Source organism: Heterodontus francisci, chromosome 20, assembly GCF_036365525.1.
Source record: "Heterodontus francisci isolate sHetFra1 chromosome 20, sHetFra1.hap1, whole genome shotgun sequence".
NCBI classification, from domain to species: domain Eukaryota; kingdom Metazoa; phylum Chordata; class Chondrichthyes; order Heterodontiformes; family Heterodontidae; genus Heterodontus; species Heterodontus francisci.
In genome coordinates this window covers 13275430-13283960 of record NC_090390.1, presented here as the reverse complement: position 1 = coordinate 13283960, position 8531 = coordinate 13275430, and the positions used below count along the sequence as shown (strand labels likewise).

General features: G+C 40.5%; 1 long non-coding RNA gene across 1 annotated transcript; it reads left to right on the top strand.

The window, feature by feature from the left end:
* Positions 1-1471: 1471 nt before the first annotated feature.
* Positions 1472-5538, top strand: LOC137380496 (uncharacterized). Its single transcript, XR_010977041.1, has 3 exons — positions 1472-1588; positions 3280-3365; positions 5461-5538. It is a non-coding gene; the product is annotated as an uncharacterized lncRNA (long non-coding RNA).
* The last annotated feature ends 2993 nt before the right edge of the window (positions 5539-8531 follow it).

Below are 8531 nucleotides of genomic sequence, written 5' to 3'. Positions count from 1 at the left end.
AACCTGCAGTGTGACCACCTTCCTAGACATGCTATCCACATAGTCCTCTGCCTTGCAGATGCAGAACAGTGAGGCCAGCTGCCACTTGAATTCCAAAACCTGGAGCTCAAGCTTCTGCAGCCAGTGATGCTTCCTGCAGATATATTCAGCTAGGACACGTGGTGCATCCATGACATCCCACATACCGTAGGACATACATCTCACTTGGCTGAGCTGACCTGCCATAACGTAACTTTAAAAACTTTTTATTACAATGAGAAGTAAAATAACTTACCAATTACTCACCAATCAACTTCTTCCCCTGTACTGAAGAGAGAGACTGAAAAAAGGTAGGAGAAAGAAAGGATCCCCTCCCTCACACACCAAACTCCCACTTTACACTCTTTGCATTCAAATATGTATTTTTTTCTTAATTGATCTTTCCCCTCCTGACCAAATTCCCTTCTTCACACTCTTTGCCCTCCAGCAGCACTCAATGCAGACAAGCAGCACTGAATTTATATTCTGAAAACAATGCTGTGTCAGCTCTGCTACAGCTCAGAGACCAGTCTAAGCTCGCTACCTAATTAACTAGCCACAGCTACTCCCAGAGTATTTATATACCCATGTTTAAAACTGCAAGAAACCTAACTTACCTCTTCAATGAAACAGGAATTTCAGTTAATTGCTGGATGTGAACAAAACAAAAACTAGTCTTGAAAGATTAACCCTTAAAATCCACTCAATTACCAAACTCCCTTCTTCACACTCAGTGCTGATAATGACTCTATGACACTTCTAAAATTAAACTTTCCAAGTATTTTACCCGATGACAATGACCATTGTTAACGAATCACTTACACCTGACTGCACCATTCCTTTTGTGGCCTGTTTAGTAGGTAGCAATTGGGTAAGTACTGCAACTTCACGTCCTTACATTGATTTCAATGGTGAATCTATCAGCGAGATACTGTTATAGCACAACCTGTGGAAAAGTAGGGTAACTCAGACCACAAATTCAAGACATCCAGGTGTCTGATTTACTGTATAATAACAGTGAGTGCCATTAGCTTCACTGGTATTCTCAATGCAAAATCTGGACATTATTTTCAAGATATGCTTCGATTATCAGTGGGTATGTTTCAATTGCTTTTAAAAATTATTTTTTTTGCCAAGTTACTTGAATTTATAATTATATTCTGAAAACAGGAGATCCATTCAGTGAAAAAAATTGCATATCTTGGAAAAAAATCATTACCCCTTTTTCTTGACTCCCAGAACTGCTTACATCCAATTCTGGCACATGAACTCGTGCTGTTTTTAATTTTTCTAAAAAAAAACATATGGATTGAACTGCTATATTAACTACAACTATATATGCGCCTTGGTGATTGTGTGTAAGATAACAAGAAAAAAACTGTTGCTGTAATCGATAAATAATACGAATAATTTTCTAACCTTGCGTTTCGTTTTCCCTTCTACCTTGCAGCTTTTTGACCATGTCGCTGAATGCCTGGGAGATTTCATTGAGAAACAGGAAATAAAAGATAAAAAGCTTCCACTTGGCTTCACTTTTTCCTTTCCCTGCAGACAAAGCAAACTGGATGAGGTGAGAGCGAGTAGTCGAAGGCATTCAGGAAGGAAGGAGCTATTTAATAAAGTACAATGTTCAAAGTGGAATGTAACCTTAAGGTGAATAATAGGAATCACCAGCTACTTAGGTGAAGGAAAGCAGTGTGTTGTGACAAAGTTTATGTAGACTGGAAGATATGTGGTCATCCAGGAAAACATGGGAATAGTTAAGGTTAGAGGTAACAAAGGCATGGGTGAGATTTTCCACAGCAGATGAGCTGACTTTCAAAGGCATTTTGATAAAGTACCGCATAAAATGAATATGATATTGACTATGGGACAGAAAGCAGAGCATAGTGGTGAATGGTGTCTTTTCAGACTGGAGGGAAGTGTGCAGTGTTGTAACCCAGGGGCCAGTGTTGGACCACTACTCTTTTTGATATATATTAATGAGCTGGACTTGTTTATACAGAACATAATTTCAAAGTTGGCAGTTAACACTAAACTCGGAAAGATAGTGAACGGCAGGGAGGATACTAATAGACTTCAGGTATATGTAGTCTTTGAAGGTGGCAAGACAAGTTGAGAAGGTTGTTTAAAAGGGACTCTTTACAGAGCCTGGTCTTATCTTCACCAATGTTGATACAAGCACAGCCATCGAGAGGGCACAGATTTAAAGTAATTGACAAAAAAACCAAAAGCAACAAGAGGAAAAACTTCTTCACACAGCGAATTGTTAAGGTCTGGAATGCACTGCCTGAGTGTGTGGTGCAGGCAGATTCAATCGAGGCATTCAAAAGGAATTAGACCGTTATCTGAAAAGGACGAATGTGCAGGGTTACGGGAGAAAGCAGGGGAATGGCACAAGGTGAATTGCTCATTTGGAGAGCTGGTACAGACACGATGGGCTGAATGGTCTCCTTCTGTGCTGTATGAATAGTGAACAGGTGTAGAACCTCTATCAGAGGTTCTCTCTGGACGCATTGTGCTTAGCTCAGTTGCATTCTGCAACCACTGCCCTAGCTAGGATCAGCTAACCAGGGAATTGAATCTGGGATCCTTGCATGGCTCAATGTACTTTTGGTATGGCAATGCCTTTACTCACTGGGCTGGCGGGAGACCTGTCATTCGAAGCAACTTTGTTGCTGTTTGATTTTTATATGCTCATGGGCACGTCTATGCTTCTATATTCAGCGTGAGGACAGGGCCAGGCTCTGTCAGGTGTCAAGACCAAAATACTGAAGATACTGGAAATCTCAAATAAAAACAGGAAATGCTAGAAATACTCAGCAGGTCTGGTAGCATCTGTGGAGAAAGAAACAGAGTTAATGTTTCAGGTCAATGACCTTTCATTAGAACCCTTTTCATCACATGGCCCTTACTATTAGAGAGGATGGATGTGGGTATGTCCTTACTAATAATTTACCCCTCAAATCAATAGATTCACAACACTGAATGTCAGATGTCATAGTTTTATTAAGTATACAGCAATTAAACAAAAGATCCAATTGGAGTGCAAGTAACAGTAACTAGGGGTTTATCAGTTGGGCTTAACAAAAGGATGCTGCAAAACTGAAGCTGTCACGATATATTAGGACTTCCAGAAACCATCCATTGTTTATTTTCAGATTTATTTGTCTCTTCCACTTGATAAAGTTTGATTTCAGTGCACATTGCCATTCAGTTGTAGAAATTGTTAATGTTCAGTTTGTCATCTTTGTGTCACAGAGTGTTCTGATCACGTGGACGAAAGGTTTTAAAGCGAGTGGAGTGGAGTGGTGAAGCTGCTACGCAAGGCCATCGACAAGAGAGGGGTACGTTTTACACTGACTAAGATAAGATACACCATTATGTCCTTACTCTGATTTGCTATTTCCAGTACTGTTGCATTGATATCAAGAAATAGATATGATAGGGCTGTTGTCACTGATTTAAGATCAAAATATTGACTGAGTGGTATAACTGCTCATTATCCTAACCCCTGTAGTAACTTTGTTGGGGTACAATTCCACAGACACCTGTCATGTTCTGGTATCTTGCCCACTTTTCAAGTGTGCCCCAAGAGGCTTTTTGATTGTGGGGTCTCTAGGAGCTGTTTATTGGCTGATTATTCCCTCCCTAGCCCTGGATTTCTGAGGCCACTTGTACTCTACTGACTTCAGGAGAACATAGACAGACTGGTGAAATGGGCAGACACATGGCAGGTGAAATTTAACACAGAGAATGTGAAGTGATGAGTATTGGCAGCAAGAATGAGGAGAGGCAATATGAAGTAAATGATACAATTTTAAAGGGGATGCAGTAACTGCGAAACCTAGGGGTGTATATCTTTGAAAGTGGCAGCTCAAGTTGAGAAGGCTGTTTTAAAAAAAAAATGAATTGCTGGCTTTATTAATAGAGGTTTCGAGTACAAAGGCAAAGAAGTTATACTAAATCTCAGTAAACCACTGGCTAGGCCTTAGCTGGAGTATCGTGTTTAATTCCGGTCATCACAATTCTTAAGAGAAATGTCAGGGCCTTGGAGAGGATGCAGAGGAGATTTACTGAAATGGTAGCAGGAATGAAGGACTTCAGTTAGTGGAGAAGCTGGTGTTGTTGTTCGAGCAGCGATGGTTAAGAAGAGATTTGATAGAAGTGGTCAAAATCATGAATGGTTTTGATCGAGTAAATAAAGAGAAACTGTTTTCAATGGCAGCAGGATTGGTCACCAACGAACACAGATTTAAGGTGATTGGCAAATGAAGAGGTAACATGAGGTTATTTTTTTCACAGCAAATTATGACCTGCACTGCAGTGATTGAAAGGGTGGTGGAAGCAGATTCAATAAGAACTTTGAAAAGAGAATTAGATAAATATTTGAAGGAAAAAAGACTTACAGGACTATGAGGAAAGAGGAGGGGAGTGAGACAAATTGGGTGACTCTTTCAAAGAGCCAGAGTAGGCACAAGGGGCCAAATGGCCATCTTCTGTGCTATATTATTCTATGATTTGATCATCATTGACTGGCTCTAAGCTGAATTGGCAGTGTCTGACAGTACATTTTGGGAGAAATGTGAATACCTCCTCTCTGGGAAGAGAGATCAGAATGTCTTTCTTCTTGAGGTGATCTCAGTCCCAGCAGAGAGCCACATGGATGGAGAGCGCAGCTCAGAGAATGAGGGCTTTCTCAACAACAACTACTTGCATTTATATATCACCTTTAACATATAAAGCATTCCAAAGTGCTTCATGGGAGCTTTATCAAAAAAAACTTTACACTGAGCCACATACTGGGTTTGGTGACCAAAATCTTGGTCAAAGAGGTGGGTTTTAAGGAGCATTTTGAAGAGGATCTTTGTGAATCTTTGCAATTCTCTACTCCAAAGGGCTGTGGATGCTCAGTTGTTGACTGTATTCAAAGCTGAGAATAATAGATTTTTGGACTCGAGGGGAATCAAGGCATATGGGGATCGGGAGAAAAAGTGGAATTGAGGTCCAAGATCAACTGTGATCTTACTGAATGGCAGAGAAAGCATGAGTAGCAGTATGACTACATCCTGCTTCTGTTTCTTATGTTCTTATGAGAGAGAGGTGGAGAGGTTTGAGGAGGAAATTCCAGAGCTCAGGGCTGAAGCAGCTGAAGGGATGGCTGCCAATAGTGGAGTGAAGCAAATTAGGGATGTGCAAGAGGCCAAAATTGGAGGAGCACAGAGATCTCAAAGGGTTGTTTCGCTGGAGGAGGCCACAGAGATAGGGATGGGTGAGGCCATGGAGGGACTGCCACACTCCCCGGTAGGATTGGATCATCTGTCAGGTTAAAACCAACATTGCTTTAATGGAATACAAAATAAAAGTGCAAAGCAGTAAGTCAGTTGTGTATTCATGACTTTAAAGAGGTAATTTTAAGTTCTTCTTCATTCTGGGATACAGTTCCACAGCTGGCAGCAACCTGCAGTACTTTGCATTCTTCATGTCAGCCGAGTCAGTATCAGTGGATTATTTTACCATAGAAAGCACCCCAGTGGAACTAGAACCTGTTCTCACCAACGTCCACATGGTGTACGTTTCAACGAGTGTCACTGGATTATGATTAAGAGCAGGACACCAGGCAAGTTTTACTCTCCCTAACCTGTGGTGCTGGGACTACATCTCATGGCTGGGATCCACATAGGTCAGGGGTGGATGGAGGCTTTTCTCCAATACACTAGCAGGTAACCATGGAACCCTTTCAACTGTAGATTTCATTCCCCTCAAGGCTCAGTATAAATATTTACTGAGAAGGTTTGAAAATGGCAACTACATCACTATTGAAAGACTCTCCATTTGGATTACACAATTTTACCTCGTCCTAGCTCATAACACATGATGTGCTGGGAATATGTAAAGGGTGGGGTGGGATTTCCTACTGTTAGGAAGATGCATTGGGAGGAGGTAGATGAAGGAGACTGATCAAATGGTTAAAGAGGGGGTGGAATGGGTGACCTCCTGTGCAATGTCAAGGACAGTGAAGAAACATGTTTTGATTCAATGGCTCCCTTCATTGTGAATGGTTGGTCTATGACTGGACCACTGCTTGGAGCTCATTTAGATCCAGTCTAGCCCTCGAGCTTTGTGCTGAATGTTTGTGCAGGCTCTGAAAGATGTCAATGTTTTGGCTTCTAGTCTGGGGGTCCCAGAGCTCGTCAGGCAAAGGCAGGCCTCTGGCCTCTGTGCCTGTCCATCGAAGTGCTTCAGCCAACACAATATTAATCCCTGTGCGTTTTAACTGATCTATAAATGCATTCTTTTCATGAACTGCTCTTATGGCTGAGAGTTGTTTTTCTTTCTTCCGAAGGACTATGACGTAGATATCATGGCTGTGGTGAATGACATTGTCGGCACCATGATGACCTGTGGATTTGATGACCAGCGCTGTGAAGTTGGCCTTATTATAGGTAGCGACCTTTAACTAAATAACTTTTGGCTGTGCTCGTGGGCAAAGATACTGCTGGTGTAGTAATGGGACACACACACTGGAAAATTCCAGGTCCGGTTCCTGGGCTGACCTCAGCCAGGAAGCAAGCAGGAGCTTATTTAAGATGCAAAAGTTGTGTCGCGAGGGAATTTCCCCTACCAACACCCCCACCCCTTCCCCAAGCTCAAGGAATAAATTGCAGTTTACACAAAGGAGGAGGAGTAAACAATGATGTAAGGACAGTATGAGAAAAAATCTTGGTTCAGAAGATCAGGAAGTAGAATCAGTGTGGGTGAATATTGGGAATAAAAAGGGTCAAAAAGTACTGGTGGAAGTAGTTTATAGGCCCCCTAATAATAGTTACATGGTTAGACTGAGCATTAAACAAGAAATAATTAGAGCTGGTAACAAAGGTAATGTAATAATCATGGGACACTTTAATCTTTAACAGGACAAATCATAATGGCAAAGGTAGTCTGGAAGATGAGTTTGTAAAATGTTTGTAACAGTTTCCTGGAACAATACGTTGTGGAACCAATTCGGACTAATGCCTTTTTAGATCTAGTATTGTGTAATGAGGCAGGTTTAGTTAGTAATCTGATGGTAAAAGATCTTCTGGGAATCATTATACACAGTCCATATTAAGTTTGAAAGTGACATACTTCAGTTCCAAACAAGAATCTTGAACTTTAACAAAACCAATGACATAGGAATGAGGGGACAGCTGGCTAAGGTTGATTGGGTAATAGATTAAAAGGTATGGTGGTAAATAAACAGTGGGAAATATTTGAAGAAAATTAAAAATGTTCAAAAAAAATTCCATTTAAAAAAAACAAAAACTCAACGAAAGATCCATCCATGGCTTACTAGGGAAGTTAAGGAGAGTATTAGATTAAAAGAAGAGGCTAATAATATCATGCTTGAAAAGTAGTAAGCCTGAGGAGTGTTCTGGAAACCAACAATAGGTGTCCAAAAAGCTGATGAGAAAGGCAAAAATAGAATGAGAGTAAACTAGCCAGGAATATAAAAACAGATTGTAAGAGATTTTACAAGTATATATAAAGGAGGGAAGTAGCTAAAATAAACATGGGTCCCTTAGAGCGACAGGAGAAATTATCATGGGGAAGGAGGAAATGGCAGAGATGATGGACAAATGTTTTGTGTCTTTCTTCACAGTAGAAGCCACAAGTTACATTTCAGACATAAAGGGTAACCAAGGACTAATATAAGTGAAGAACCTAAGGTAATTAAAGTCATCAGAAAAGAAAAAATATTGGAGAAGTTTAAGGGACTAAAAGCTGACATATCCCTAGGCCAACATAGATACAATACTTTTTGTCTCTTCATCTAAGTTATTAATTTAGATTGTAAATAGCTGGGGCCCCAACACTGATCCTTGTTGCACTCCCCTAGTTCGAGCCTACCAACTTGAAAATGCCCCAGTAATCTCTACTCTCTACTTCCTTCTTGTTAACCACCCTTCTATCCAACCACCCTTCTATCCATGCGAATATATTCTCCCCATCTCCATGAGCTTTTTTCTTGTGTATTAACCTTTTGTGTGGCACCTGATTGAATGGCTTTTGGAAATCCAAGTATACTACATCTACTGGTTCCCCTTTATCTACCCTACTAGTTACATCCTCAAAAAACCAATACATTTGTCAAACATGAGTTCCTTGTTGTTCAACCATGTTAACTTTGTCTGATAATACTATGATTTTCTAAGTGTATTGTTAAGACTTCCTTAATAATAGCTTCCAGCATTTTCTTGATAGTTGATGTCAGGCTAACTGGCCTGCAGCCCCATTTTTTTCTCCTTTCTTTCTTGAATAGTTGTGTTACATTTGTTAACTTCAAATTCATTGGGACCATTCTAGAATCTAGGGAAGTTTGGAAAATCACAACTAGTGCATCCATTATCTCTGCAGCTACCTCTTTTAGAACCTTAGGGCTCATGGAGTTGGGGAGAATATATGCACATGGATAGGGGATTGGTTAATGGACAGGAAGTAGAGAGTAGGGATTACTGGGGCATTTTCAAGTT